This window comes from Sciurus carolinensis, chromosome 3, assembly GCF_902686445.1.
Source record: "Sciurus carolinensis chromosome 3, mSciCar1.2, whole genome shotgun sequence".
In the NCBI taxonomy this organism is placed as follows: domain Eukaryota; kingdom Metazoa; phylum Chordata; class Mammalia; order Rodentia; family Sciuridae; genus Sciurus; species Sciurus carolinensis.
The window spans coordinates 31,701,073-31,716,653 of record NC_062215.1 but is presented as its reverse complement, the minus strand read 5'-3'; positions in this window follow the sequence as shown (position 1 = coordinate 31,716,653).

Below are 15,581 nucleotides of genomic sequence, written 5' to 3'. Positions count from 1 at the left end.
CCGAGAACATGAGAGATCTTTCCATCTTCTAAAGTCTTCTTCAATTTCTTTCTTTAATGTTCTGTAGATTTCATTGTAGAGATTTTTCACCTCTTTGGTTAGCCAACTCTAACTTTTAAAGTACAAATTAGAACCCACGGTGTGTGGTAACAGTCACAGGTCTGCTTGGGTTAGCAGGACTAGCAGAAATCAAAGGATAGCCTTAAATCTCTTATACATTTAGGAAACAGTGTTAATGATCAGAAATAGACTTAGTCAAAGCAAACAAACATAAGACAGGTCTTCAGATGACAGTGTGGCCCTTCTATGCCAGGTACAATGTACCTGATTGCCTATTTTGCTGGTAAACTTACATAAACTTTCATTTTATAAACTTTTACATGACACTTAGACAAAATTTAGAGATTATTCTCAGATGCATACATATACCTAGTCACACATATTTAGGGTGTCAACTATATTGTTATAACCTATATAACAGTTGTTTGTTTAACCAACTGCATATGACTTTAAAACAGGTACAAACTCTAATTCCTTTAAGACTTAGTTTCATCAAGTAATAAAATCTAACAAATATAAGAAAATTATCTTGATGGCTAAGAGCAAACCAATGTTTCCGACTTTCATATCAGTACATTAATGGTCAAATAATTTTGACTGTGCTAATTATAGCCAATTTAATCACAAACACAAACTTTTTGAGAGTTACCTTCCACAAACCTTCTGCGACACACTGACGCATTCACAACATCTTTACATCCTTTAGTTTTGTCTTCTTACAACTTGGACTTTAATCCAAGAATATTACTTTACCAGACATAATATTTCTCATCCAGAAACATTTCTTTTACCTTCTAATTTTCCATAGTAAAATATACTTCCATATCTGTAACTTTCTTTTATCTTCTTTAGTTTCAGACCCTTTCTTAAATTCATATTCTGAAACAAACTTTATGAATGCTACCTGTGCATGTAATTTGCACAACAAATTTCATGTCAGGAGAGGGATCAGACAGTTTGGCATACACAAAAACTGTGGCTTAATTTTTTTCTCCCGGGTTGCATTCAAGGGGTTGGAGCCCAGGATATTTTTGAGCCTGACCTGTCTCCATTATCATTATCACAATGTCATCGACTTTAAGGGATTTCCCCACTGTCAGTGGTACCCAGAGGTTCCTTTTGAGCCTTTTTCTTATACTGATCTGCAATGGAGGGGGCCCTTTCCATCCTTTTCTTGAGGCTTCCTTGAAGATCCCTTTGCAGAGACTGCCTGCAAAACACAGGTTGGCCTTAGTGTCTGTCTCTTTCTTTTCTGGGTGCGGTTGTGAATTCTGCCAGTCTCCCAGGCATCTAGCTTGTTGGGACACCTTGGTAGCAAGAACTGCTCTGCCCCAGGGATGGATAGCCCCTGGCCAAGTGGTGTCCTGTCAGACCTTCAAAGGGGAGACTATGTCTGTCCCCAGGTCATAAACTAGCAGTGCTGAAACTTCCTGCCACATCCTTTGTGGCCAGCAGACTCCACCTATTGGGGCTCAATATCAACCGATCCCCAGAAAGTCAAAATGCACACAAATGCAAATCACACAAGGAGGTTTTTTTGCAAGCTCGAGCCTGGACGGCAACCAGCCTCTCAGACCACTACCACGGCTGAGTGGGGAGCGGCCCTGAGGGATGAGAAAGCACTCTACTTAAGAAATCTCCAATCATTCACATACAAAGACCTGTACGTTATTGGTTAACATTGGAACAGCTGAACATTTGTTCTCTTTTGGTTGGGTCCTGCCAATTTACTTGAATCTCATTGGGTCCCGCCAAAACTGAATGGTCCTGGAGGAAGAAGGGAGGAGGGAGGGGGTGAACTATGCAGATGAGTCAGGGCTAGGCCCCCTCCCCTGTCCTTGATAGATAAGGTTTCCGGGCAGCTGCCCATTTCTCGGACAGGTATCTCTTAACAGCCTTGATAAACCCTGGGGGCCCAGTACGTCCTGTTTGTCCTGTATTGGCTCTTGAGGGTAGTACCTGTGCGCCCTTTCGTGGGGGGAGGTTTTACAGGCCAGTTCCCAAAATGGCTTGTTCATACAACATGGCTGCACAGATGTCACCTTGTTCTCAACACACCCTCCTTGGCTAAAAGGGGCTGGAAGGCCAGGAAGAGGCCAGGTCCTCTTTGGCCACTTTTCTACAGCCCAGGCAGCTTTTCTGGGATTCCCCTCCCCCAGTTTAGGGCTAGTGTCCTTGTCCACAGTGACATGATCGTGGCTGCCTGGGGCCAGGCTGAGAAACAGTGCTGGGAGTGCCAGAACTGGTTTAAAAGAAAAGCCATTCCAAGGCCAGTCTGTGTTACAGTGAACTTCTTTCTCTTAAACAGGCTTATGCCTATAGGTGACCCATTCAGCCAAGATCGCTCTGCTCTAGAGAGTACCTGTAAGATCAATGTAGCGTGGCCCAAGCAGCATGGTCCCAATGGTAAAGGGACAGCTACAGGTACAAAAAAAAAAAAAAAAAAAAATAGACGAGAGGATCACAGAAACCAGGGCTGACAGAGGGGAACCTTTAAGACAGACAGGCCTGCAGGTTCAAATTTCTTCCACTTACATTGCTTTTGACAGACCAACTCCAACTGCAAGATTATATCCTGATCCAGAAGCTATTCAAAAGCCAGATCGTTACAGTAAAACATTATTCTAGACAGGCTTATCCCCATAGGTGGCCCTTTCTTCAACTTACTTTACTTCCGTCAGACCAACTTCAATTGCAAGATTGTACAAAAAAGAAACAGAGAGACAACCACAGAGAGGAACCCCCAAACCATGGCTGATTTAAAGGGGAACCTTTAAATCGACTAGCCAAGATCTTTCCAAAGAGACTACCTTTAGGGTCAAAGCAGTGCTGGCCATGTCTTAAAAGGGTCAGTAACAGAGTCAAACGAAACAGACAACCAGAGGGAATTCCCAAGCCCAAGGCCAACAAACAGATGAGAACCTAGAATGGAACAAATAGGAGCAAATATCCCTAGATTCTCAAGTTCCTTTAACCATGACTCTCTTATACCAGTGGTGCCAGAGATGTCCCCACAAAGCGGAACCAGATGTGTGAAATCAGGGTCTTGGTGTGCACAGGAGGACTTACCAGATGGCCAACGGTGTTGCGACTTGACTGAATTCAGTTTCCTTTTTCTTACAGTAGACCACAGTGGAGCCACTGTACCCTTCAGGAAGAGGAGGCGGAAGTTCTCCAAAGCAAAGGGGGTTTCAGCAGCTGCGGGGACAGTCCCTCAGCCCTCCTTTTACTCACAGGAACAGCTCCTCTTGGTCCAACCTGGGGCAAACACACCCGTCTCCTAACTCCCGCAGTTGGCTCTCAAGTTCACCCACCGACCTCAGCACGGAAGTGGGGTTCCTTGGAGAGCCAGGCCTGCCCAAGGAAGTCGGAGCGGGGCTGTTCTCAGGTGCCAAATTTGTTACTGAACGCTCTGTCCTTGTCCTCAATCCAATCCAATAATGAGGACGCAGTTTTGACACAAAGGAAAAAGAAGTTTTATTTGCTAGCAAAGGAGAAACCCAGGGGACTCCTGTCTCAGAGGCTGTGATCCCCATCAGCAGGAATAGGGGGCTTTTAAAGGTGATTAAAAGCCTACATTCCAGGTGTCCTCTGTTGGAGTTGTAATTCACTTGTTAATTTGGAAGACAGTCTTTTTTTTCCCCCAGTGCTGGGGATTGAACCCAGGGCCTTGTGCTCCTGAGGCAAGCATTCTACTGACTGAACTATCTCCCCAGCCTGATAGTCACTTCTGAGATCTTCTGGTGCCATCCCCAGAGTCTGGATTGCTTCGTTCCTATGGTGGGTATGTGCTCAGGGACAGAAAAGTCTGCCTAAAATGGAGAAGAAAAGTAATCCTGTTTCTCCTGAGATTAGGGAGGGGGTGAAATTAGGGAGGAGCAGGGAGAGAGGAAAGAAACATGTCCATTTAAAAAATAAGTTGCAGTGGCTGAGCAGCAAGGGCTACATTTAAAGCATAAAGCGGACCACGGTCACACCAGTACCACAGTTAAAAAAAAGAAAAAGAAAATAATTTAGTTTCAGTGCTTTAAACACTTCTAAGAATATTGCATCTGATTGTCCCAGTAAAGGCGATTAATAATACAGTATTATTAATAGACACACACTCTGGGGATCGAATCCAGGGATACTCTGCCACTCAGCTACACCCCCAGCCCTTTTTATGTTTTAGAGGCTACCCAAGGTCTCCAAGTTGCCTGGGCTGGCCTTGAACTTGTGATCCTCCTGCCTCAGGGATTATGGGTGTGTACCCACAACTCCGCTGAAACAACTACTTTTTATGTCTAACTGTTTAATATGCCTCAAGTCAGATTTCTTTTTAAATTTTTTAATTGGTGCCTCATAATTATACATAATAGTGGGGTTCGTTATGCCTTATTCCTTATTCTTTTTCTTTTTTTTTTTTTTGGTACTGGGGATCGATTGAACTCAGGGGCACTCGATTACTGAGCCACATCTCCAGCCCTATTTTTTTGTATTTTATTTAGAGACAGGGTCTCAATGAGTTGCTTGGCACCTCGCTTTTGCTGAGGCTGGCTTTGAACTCAGGATCCTCCTGCCTCAGCCTCCGCAGCTGCTGGGGTTACAGGCGTGTGCTACTGCTCCTGGCTCCTTATGCCCTATTCTCACATGCACATAATTCCATCAGTCGCATTCTGCAGGAACTCCCCTTTTTCTCCCCTCCTGGCTCCCCGCCCATCTGCTTGCTCTGCTCTACTGATCTCCTTTATTATTATTACTATTATTATTTCAGTGAGTGCATTGTAATTATACAAATCAGCAGGATCCATTGTGGTGTATCAAGCCGCATTTCTTTAAAACAATGACGTGCAGCACCCTTTCATCCCTCACCTGTCTGGAAGGTAGTCAAGGACCTCCAGCTGCTGCCCACTTTGAGGAACCAGCAGCCTGGATGCTGGAAAAAGGGAGGATCCCGGAAGTGATAACTCCCGGACTTGATGCAAGCTGGGGATGGAAAGATCCAGATGGGTGCCAGGGTTCTAATCTGCAGCTGTCACTACACCTTTTCATTTTGGGTCTCTTCCTTCCCACTGGGTAGTTGCTTCCCAGGCTGCTAATTACGCCCCCGTCCGTATTCCTTAACCAAGCAACACTGATCAGTGGAGACCAACTTGATGAACATGGTGTCGTCCAAGAATGGCCCTCCTGAGTCACTGGTCATTTGGGGCTGCCCTCTTTAGGACAGCTGCTCTTCTGCCTCTGTGGGTCCCAAACAGGGCTCTGGTTGCCCCAGGGGCCTCCACTGAGTTACTCATGCAGGAAATACATCTTGAGGACTGAGTGGACACCAGGCATTGTTCTCCTGTGGGAGAGGCAGCTGTGGACACACAAACCCAGATCCCGGCCTCGGTGGGCTCTACATTCTATAGAGGGAACAGACAGCACATAGATAAATGTTAATTGGGGGAAAGGGATAGGAAAAAAAAATCACGTGAGGTACCTGGGAGGGGGAGGCAGGAAGGTAGGAGGTTGGAGGCCGACCTTTGCAACTTAGTGAGACCCAGTCTCAAAATAAAAAATAAGAAAGTCTGGGCACATGCTCAGTGGTAGAGCACCCTTGGGTTCAATCCTCAGCACCACATACACACACACACACACACACACGCCAACCAAACAAACAAAACACAAAAACAAAACAGAATGAAAAACTAAAGCCAGTGAGGTTTTAGGGTGACAGATACATCTGTGTGCTGGTCTAGCCTCGACATTCAGGGGAGACTCCTCTGGTGGGGTGACATTTGCTCAGTGCCTGGAAGGACGGGGTTAGATCATGGGAAGCTCTGGGAGAGAGCAGAGGCCCTGCGTAGCCTGTGTCTGTTGGAGGACAGTGGGGCTCAGCTTATGATTTTATTCTGAGCCAGAGGTGCTGGGAGGGACCACACTCCCCTTCTCCATCCTCTGGGGCTCCCACTAGAAGTTAGCTCCCCAGGGCGGGAATTCTTTTTTTTTTTTTTAATTTATTTTTACTGTAAACAAATGGGATACATGTTGCTTCTGTTTGTACATGAAGTAAAGGCATACCATTTGCGTAATCATACATTTACATAGGGTAATGTTGTTTGATTCATTGTTATTTTTTCCTTCCCCCCCACCCCTCCCACCCCTCTTTTCCCTCTATATAGTCCCTCCTTCCTCCACTCTTGCCCCCTCCCACCCCCCATTATGTGTCATCATCTGCTTATCAGCGAGATCATTCGTCCTTTGGTTTTTTGAGATTGGCTTATCTCACTTCGCATGATATTCTCCAATTTCATACATTTGCCTGCAAATGCCATAATTTTATTACTCTTTATAGTTGGGTAATATTCCATTGTGTATATATATATATATATATATATATATATATACATATATATATATATATATATACCACAGTTTATTTATCCATTCATCAATTGAAGGGCATCTAGGTTAGTTCCCAGCGTGGGAATTCTGTTCTTGCACTGCTGTTTCCTAAATATGCAGGGCAATGCTTGGGCCTTGGGAGACTTGCCATTCACATGCTGGGTTAGTGTGTAAGTGAACAGAAGTGAATGTCGAGAGCAGGACACCAGCGTGTGCAGCAGACGATGGCTCTATAGGTGGGGTCACCCGGAGATATTTGTAACAGAAGGAAAAGTGTAATTTAAAACCTGAGGCTAGCTGGGTGTGTTGGTGTACACCTGTAATCTCAGTGGCTGTGGCGGCCAAGGCAGGAGGATCGCAAGATCAAGGCCACCTTGGGCAAATTAGTGAGATCCTGTCTCTGTAAAGTAGAAAGGAAGCTAGGCGTGGTGGCACATGCCTGTAATCCCAGAGATTTGGGAGGCTGAGGTAGGAGAATCACAAGTTCAAAGCCAGCCTCAGCAGTTTAGTGAGACTCAGTCTCAAAATAAAAAATAAAGGGGCTGGGATGTGACTCAATGGTTAAATCGTTCCTGAATTCAATTCCTGGTACCAAATAAATGAATAAATGTAGAAAGGGCTGGGGGTGTAGCTCAGTGGTAGAGTGCCCCTGGGTTCAATCCCCAGTACCAACGAAACAGAACAAAATCTGAGGCTAATATGACTATCCTCAAAAAAAAGCAGGGAAAAAGGGAGAAAATATGTTAAAACTCACAGAGGTTGCCTTAAGGACATATTCTAGATCTTACCCTCACTTCTCTACCCGGCAAAGCCCTGCCTTCAGTCTTGCCTGGAGAAGATCCATTCCCATCTCCAGCGTCTTCACCGCCCAGCCATAGGGTTTGAATTTGCTCGAGGATATAGTTCTTTCCACCCCACAGAGTAATCACAAAGACAGTTGTCCTTTAGAGCAAAGTCCCCAATGTTCAGGTTATTGAGTCTAGGGGATGCTCAGATTGTAGAGACCTCTGAATCACCTGGAGGATTGAAACAGTCTTGGGGGGTCCACCCAGAGGGCGTCTGATTCAACCAGTCTTGGGTGGAATTTGAGAATCATATTTGTGGCCGGGCAAGGTGGTCCACACCCGCAAACCCAGCAACCCGTGAGCCTGAGGCAGGAGGATCGCCATTCGAGGCCAGCCTCAGCGATTTAGTGAGCCCCTAAGCATTCTGAGGGATCCTTTCTCAAAATAAAAACATAATAAGGGCTGGGGGGTTGGGGATATAGCTCAATTGGTACAGTGCTTTGCAAGCACAAGGCCCTGGGTTCAAATCCCTAGCACCGCAAAAAAAAAAAAAAAAAAAAAGGGGGTTGGGGATGTGGCTCAGGGGTTAAGTGCCCCTCTGGGTTCGATCCCTGGTACAGAAAAAATAAAAAATAAAAATAAATGAAGTCATAAAATCAAGCTCCTCCGCTCTCCTCAAAGCCCAGCCAGCTCTCCCATGTGTGGGGGACCAGCTTTGTCATGGTGCCATGGTGACCCTGCACATTATCTGCTTCGGCAAAGACTCGAACAGCAGCTTATCTGAGTTTTGGCAGAACACCTTGGACATGTAGGGAGCTGCTGTGGGGCCACCTTCTTTCCCTTGGGAAGCCCTCCTGCCATACTGCACGCATGGTCCCTTTGTTTTGGTAGCGTACGTCTTGGTGCGTGAGACAGAAGTCACAGGGACCTGGCATCTTTGGCTTCTTCTGTCTATAAATTATACCTAAATTATTCTGTTTGCTGAAATAAATGATCTAAGTTTGAAAATGGCTCCTTGTAACCTCACCGATTCACCGGGTCAGGACATGACCTTGCCCCACGCGTGAACTCCACACGCTGCACGTCCTCACATCTGCTCTCCAGGCTGAGGATCTCTTCTGCGCGTCCTTAGGCATCTTGCCTGCCGACTCCTCCTCCAGGCGGGTTTTATTTCCGCTTCTACTTCTGCTCTGTTGAATTGCATTTCTTGTTTCCCATCCTTCCCTTCCAACCCCACCACTCCTGGAGCAACCTTAGAATGCCGGGGTGTACCCTGCAGGCTGACATGCTTTCGCTTCTTGTTTCAAGAGTTGAACAACTTGGTCATTTGCTACTTCTCCAAATTGCTCTCCCGAGAATCCTCTGCGTCTATTCTTTTCTGCTTGCGATCTTGTCCGACATGTGGGTCTTTGAATTTGCAAGATTGGCATTTCCTGGAAGGCCTGGGCTAAGTATCACTTTCTTTTTCCCTGAGATGTTTCTCCACCCTGAATTCTTCTGAACCTGCGGGGGCCTGAATTCTCTGTGGGCTTACAGATGAGTGGGAATAGAAAATGACTCCAGGGCATCTCAGTTGGTTCCACAATCTGGCTATTGTGAATTGAGCTGCTATGAACATTGCTGTGGCTGCATCACTGTAGTATGCTGATTTTAAGTCCTTTGGGTATAAACCGAGGAGGGGAATAACTGGGTCAAAAGGTGGGTCCATTCCAAGCTTTCTTTTTTTTTTTTTTTATTGTAAACAAATGGGATACATGTTGTTTCTCTGTTTGTACATGGCGTAAAGGCATACCATTTGTGTTATCATAAATTTACATAGGGTAATGTTGTTTGATTCATTCTGTTATTTTTTCCCTTCCCCCCCACCCCTCACACCCCTCTTTTCCCTCCCAAGCTTTCTGAGGATTCCCCACACTGCTTTCCAGAGTGGCCGCACCAATTCGCATGTACATGTATGATTATACAAATGGTGTGAGTCTGCCTGGTGCACAACCATAGAAATGAAATGATGTACCCCGTTTATGTACAATGAATCAAAATGCAGTCTGTAAAAAAAAAAAAGAAAAGAAAAGAAAATGAGAAGATTGGCATGGTGACATACCCCGTAATCCCAATGGCTTGGGGTCTGAAGCAGGAGGATTGCAAGTTCAAAGCCAGTCTCAGCAACTTAGTGAGACCCTAAGCAATTTAGCCAGATCCTGTCTCTAAAAAAAAATAAAAAGGGCTGGGATGTGGTTCAGTGGTTAAGTGCTCCTGGGTTCACTCCTCCAGTGCCAAAAAAAAAAAAAAGACTGGAGACAGCAGAAGATATCTAGCAAGAACAAATTTGTCGTCAGTTGATACGAAATATGTCTGAGTCACCCCAGCTAGGACTGGTGTCCTTAGTTCACAGGTTTTTTTTTTTTTCTTTCTTTTTTTGTTATCAAGGATTGAACCCAGGAGTTCTTCACCACTGAGCCATATCCCCAGTTCCTTTTTATTTTTTATTTTTGTGGTGCTGGGATTGAACCCAGGGCCTTGAACTTGGGAGGCAAGCATTCTACCAACTGAGCTATATCCCCAGCCCCTTATTTTGATTTTGAGACAGGGTCTCACTAAGTTGTTTAGGACCTTGCTAAATTGCTAAGGCTGGCCTCAAACTTGTGATCCTCCAGCCTCAGCCTCCTGAGTTGCTGGGATTACAGGCATGTGCCACCACGCCACCACACCACACTCCTGCTGAAAACAGGAGTGCAGGAGGCCTCTGAAAGTGGTCATAGAATTCTGCTGTGTCTAGCTGTGGGGTGGAGGAGGGAGGGAAGAAGTGTCTGTAATCGTAACCAACTCGGTACAGAGGGCTGCCTGGACCCCAGGAAGGACAGAAACCCCTGATGTAAGCAAAGAACAAACCCCTTGCAGTTGGAGTTACAAGACTGGATTGGTATCTCAGTTCTGTGCCAAACTGGCATATCATTAACCTTTCTGAATCACAGTGTACTCATTTGGAAAACAGAAATGATATCCGCTCTGCTTACTCAATTGACTTTCTAAGAGAAATAAATAAACTACTTCACATAAAATTGCTTTAGAGATGATCAAATGCTCCACAAATGTTATTAGGTCACTTAATTCCAGGCCACGTCGTTCTGTGCCCTATGTTCTGGTTTGCTTATCTCAAAATACTAGATTCATATTTATCTTATGTTGCCTCTCTGGTTGTCTGGGTGCTTCGTTGGTCCAGAGTCCATTGCCATTATCTGAATCATGGCCACAAGCAAAGTTTTGATATCAGACACTGACAGCCAGCTCCGTTGATCAAATTATAGCAAGGCTCCTCCATCATTTTAGAGCTTGTTAATGAGGAAAAGAAACTCACTGCAGCTGAGCTCTGGTCTCTCCAAAAGGAAGTGAATATGTTATTTAAAGCACCATGGATAAGGTTATCTGTGGTGAAGGACTAAAGTCTTAGGTTCTGAAACATCATGTATTAATATCTTCCAGAAAATTATGAGAAAAATGACAAGAAACAGACATAAATGATGCAATGCGTTTTAAAAATTATTAGATTCCTTAGAGAATTGACAAAATAACTACAAAAATGTCTATAGACTCTTACTTGTAATTTCTGGGCTTATTTCCTGGTGAATTTGGAAGCAGGCAGTTGCCAAATAGCACAGTTTTAAAGGCTACAAAGGCATTTCACGAAAGTGAAATCCAGTGGAGAATCTGATTGGTTGATGGTCAATGGATGGGCTTCTAGTCCAATCAGCTTCAAGGGAAGAGCGATCACATGGTATAAATGCCGCTAGTTGGCAGAGGCTTTGGTTGGGAGCGACTGGGCAGAGAGAAGGGGTAAGAGATACATGCGGGCATGCAATAGGAGCATAGAGCTTGCTGTTTATCAGGGGTGCCCTTTGAAAGCAGCCTCAGTTGGGAACGAGCTCTGTTCTGCAGAGTAAGAGTTTTGTAACACACAGAGCGGAATCTTTTAAAAGATTGGTGTTGGGGGGGATTCGGGAGGCTGAGGCAGGAGGACGGCAAGTTTGAGGCCAAACAGCTATTTTTTTTTTTTTTTTTTTTTGGGCGGGGGGGCGGGGGATTGAACCCAGGGCCTTAGTGCTTGCAAGGCAAGCACTCTACCAACTGAGCGACATCCCCAGCCCCAAACTCAGCAATTCAACAAGGCCCTCAGCAACTTAGACTGTCTAAAGATTAAAATTCTATAAAAAGGGCTGGGGATATAGCTCAGTTCATAGAGTGCTTACCTGTCAAGCACAAGGTCCTAGGTTCAATCCCCAGCACCCCCTGCAAAACAAAAACAAAAACAAAAACATCTATAAAAAGGGCTGGAGATGTGCTTAGTGGTACAGCCCCCCACTACCCCCTGCCCCATCCCCCAAAGAATTGAAGCAAATAGTTATTAATTTGAATCCAGAGATGACCAAGGTAAACTCTGTCTTCAGACAACTTATTCTGTTTCTCATGAATTTACATTTTTTTCTATTTAGTTACATGAGAAAAATGCTATTTTTGTTTCTTAGTTCTGAATCCCTCCCCGCCAAAAATTCAATTCTTCTTTATAATAAGGTGTAACACTTTCAGCTCATCAAAACCTTCAAATTCCTGTCCTCCTTTTCTCTTTTCTGGTGCTGGGGACTGACCCCAGAACTTCACACAGGTGAGGTATCACTTTACCACTAACTACGTCCCCAGCCCACCATTATAATGTCTTCGTATAGAGTGTTTCCTTGCATGGTAGTCCCTTTGAGGCTGTCATCGACTCATCTAGCATTTTAGTGGAAAGCACAATGACAAGTCTACCAATACTCAACAGTTTTTTTTTTTTTTTTTTTTTTTTTTTTTTGCTGTGCTGGGGATTGAACCCAGGGTGGTCTTGTGCTTTTGAAGTAAGCACTCTACCAACTGAGCTACATCCCCAGTCCACTCAAGAGTTTTTAAAGTTACTGTTGGTGGTGTTTGTGTTGATGATGAAAGAGCCGTGGGGGCTGGGTGGGCGTGGTGACACATGCCTGTAATCCCAGTGGCTGGGGAGGCTGAGGGAGGAGGACTGCAGATTTGAGGCCAGCCTCAGCAATTTAGTGAGACTCTGTCTTAAAACAGAAAATAAAAAAGGGCTGGGGATGTGGCTCAGTGTTTAAGCAACCCTGGGTTCAAGCCTGGTACCAAACCCCCCCCCCCCAAATCAGCGGATAGGATGGTGGGGGATCAACCTCTAGCTCTGTAAAATGGATTTAATGTCTACCTCAGAATTATGTAGGTTGTCACAGGCAATGTAAGACATCTTGCAAATATCCAAGCGTTTGCTGAAGCTATTTGAGGAGTCCAAACATGGAATTGTCAGGAATTATTTAGTTAATAAGAAAGCTTTCCTTGTGAAGTTCAGTGGTTATGACATCTATGTATAATTCATGTTTAAAATTATCCATCAAGAAAATCAGTGTAACATGCTTGTCTTTTTTTTTTTTTTTTTTTTTTTAAAGCATACAAGTGATCAGTGAGTTTTATTTCAAGAATTTTTGTAAAATAGGATGTCTGTGGCCAGGAGTGGTGATGCACGCCTGTCATCCAGAAACTTGGGAGGCTGAGGTGGGAAGATAGCTGAGTTCAAGACCTGCCTCGTCAACTTAGTGAGACTGTCAATAAAAAATAAAAAAGGCTAGGGATACAGCTCAGTGGTGGAAGAAAACCAAGTTAAACCTAGAGTTAAACAGTGTGGAGGCACAGTTCCACGTATTCCAAGTGCGTTCTACACGCATGCGCACTCTAACAGTCACGTTTTCATCTCGCGTTTCACTCCATTCGTTTATGGCTCCACTCTGCTGGGAGCCCGTCTACAAGCAAGATCTTTCTCCTAATTGTGTATGTGCGCGCTCTGTGCCTCCAGACTACCCGAGCTACAAAGGCCACACAATGTGAGTTTTCTGTTCTTTCCACTCAAAAGTATCTGACTCACAACTTGCCATAGTCATGTTTGCCCTGATGAAGACCCAGGACTGTTTTCTGGAAACGAATTCACAAGTTTCTTAATTTGTCTCATTTTTGGGTCAGAAACAACACAGGACCGTACTTTTTAAGTGCTGCACTTTATTATTTTCAGTTTTGGGGGGTACTGGGAATTAAGCTGAGGGGTGCTTTACCACTGAGCTGTAATTCCAGCCCTTGTAATTTTGAGACAGGGTTTCACTAAGTTGCTGAGGCTGGCTTTGAATTTGCGAGCCTCCTGTCAGCCTCCCGAGCTGCTGGGATTACAGGTGTGCACCCATGCTTGGCTAGTGCTGTGCTCTACTTTTTAATAAAAAAACAAACATCTTTAACATATCAGATGCTTCAATTTACATTTCTGTGTGTAGGCACTGGCCACAATATAGACCCAATATAATAAAAACGATCAATACAGGGTAATGAAGTGGTAGGTACCAGTGCTGTGCTCAGACTGGGAAGAAGTACCAAAGGCTAGTTGGTGGTTCATGTGGTGTCACCACGAGTGTCCTGAGCTCTGTGGTTTTGAGATATGAAGGAGTCAGTTCCCTCAGAAGAGGGATGGGGCCAAGGACTCAGCTAGGCTGCTTTAAACTTGCACAGAACAGAATCATGAACCACAGTGCCACTCTATCTGCAGTGTTCACTCAAGCAGGTCAAATTGCAAGAACTGCCAGCAGAGCCCAGAACTGGAGTTAAGAACAAAAGCTCTTCTGAGTCCCCATCAGTTTCTCAAGCAGCCCCTCTGCTTCTCTGATCAGCATGCCTTCTTGCCTGGACAATGCCAGAGGAACAAGGAAAACAGACCATTCCAGCTCTCCCTTTTCAACATTCCATGTCAGTCACCAAAAAGTATCCGAGGAAGACGGTCTTGATTATGGTTCTCCTGTTGACTGCATTTTGCATCAGCACCTTCGTTTGAGAGCTAGTCCTTTGTCTAGTACCAGCAACATGGTTATAATAGGGTGACTTTTTAAAATTCTTTGCCCAGAATCTTGAAATACACCCATTTCCCCGCCTCTGGAGACTGAACGCAGGGTTTCACACGTTAGGCAAAATGCTCTACTACTGAGCTACCTCCTCAATCCTTTTTCTTTTGAGACAGGGTTGCCCAGGTTGGCCTCTAACCTGCATCCTCCTCAGCCTCCCGAGGTGCTGCAGAATGCACCTCTTGAGACCCGCAAGCCTTGTGCACTGACTACATAGTCAGGGCCATAGATGTAAATAGATGTGTGCACTTACATACCTAAAATTAATCAAATACACAGGTAATTTCTATAGTCAAATTAGAAACACAAAGAACAGAAGCTAAGTTCAGTGCTTTACTATGCAATGGAAGGCCTTTGAAAGCATGTGAACTAGCCAAGTGGTCACACTGCCCGCCACTGTGCCCAGCAGTGGCATACTTTTTAAAAGCAAAATAAAACAACCTTTTCTGTCTTGTTGCTAAAGCATGTACCTTCATTTGGATTGGGATGCAGTAACAAAATTATGTTTTCTTTTTACATTTCTAGATTTAAAAAACAAATCTACTTAACATTTCACTGTCCTAAACTGGGTAGAAATAGGAAGAAAATAAAATCTCAAACAACATTTCTGAATATAAAGTGCTGGTTCTTGCTTTAATATTATTTTGAAGGAAAATTGCAGAAAACTATCAACCATTCTATTGAATGGTCAAATCAAGGTCCACACCAATTTGTATTTTAACACAGCCTTTAAAGTTTTCTAATTAGTGCAAATTAAAATCCCCATAACATACAGTGTTTACAATTTTACTTTAGATTACAAATGCAAATTATTTTTCTTTTGACATGCTGGTAATATTAATTTTTACAGTGCAAAACAGACTGCAATTTCTAAGTCACAGTATATTTTACAACTCTAGGCAAATACATTTCAGAAAGTAATACTACACGTTCTTGACATATCCTAAAAAAATAAAAATAAATAATTTTGACTATAAAAATTTTACAAACATTAGCATTACAATAAAGGTTCACATCTAATTGTTGCAGAAAACTTAAATAATTTAAATCATGTAATCTTACTACTACACAACCTGTATTCTAAAACACAAGTGTGTTTGACTTCTATTAAATATAACAAAGCACTGAAAATTATCGTCTACCTCAGGATCTATAAGAGCTGCCAGGTATTCAGTATTTAAGCCACTAAGTTTATGAGTAGTTAGGAATGTATTAGGGTAGTCAAAGATGAGAGAAATGTGAAAACGGATATGGAAATATGATTTACTTCACATATTTCTTCCTGAGAATGTAGAAGTTATTTTTTAATATCAGGACAATTTTAAATGGAACAGAAAAGTCTTACAGTGAATTGTTTCATAAAGTGTAGAATCCCTGGTAATATAAACAATTATTACCCTAA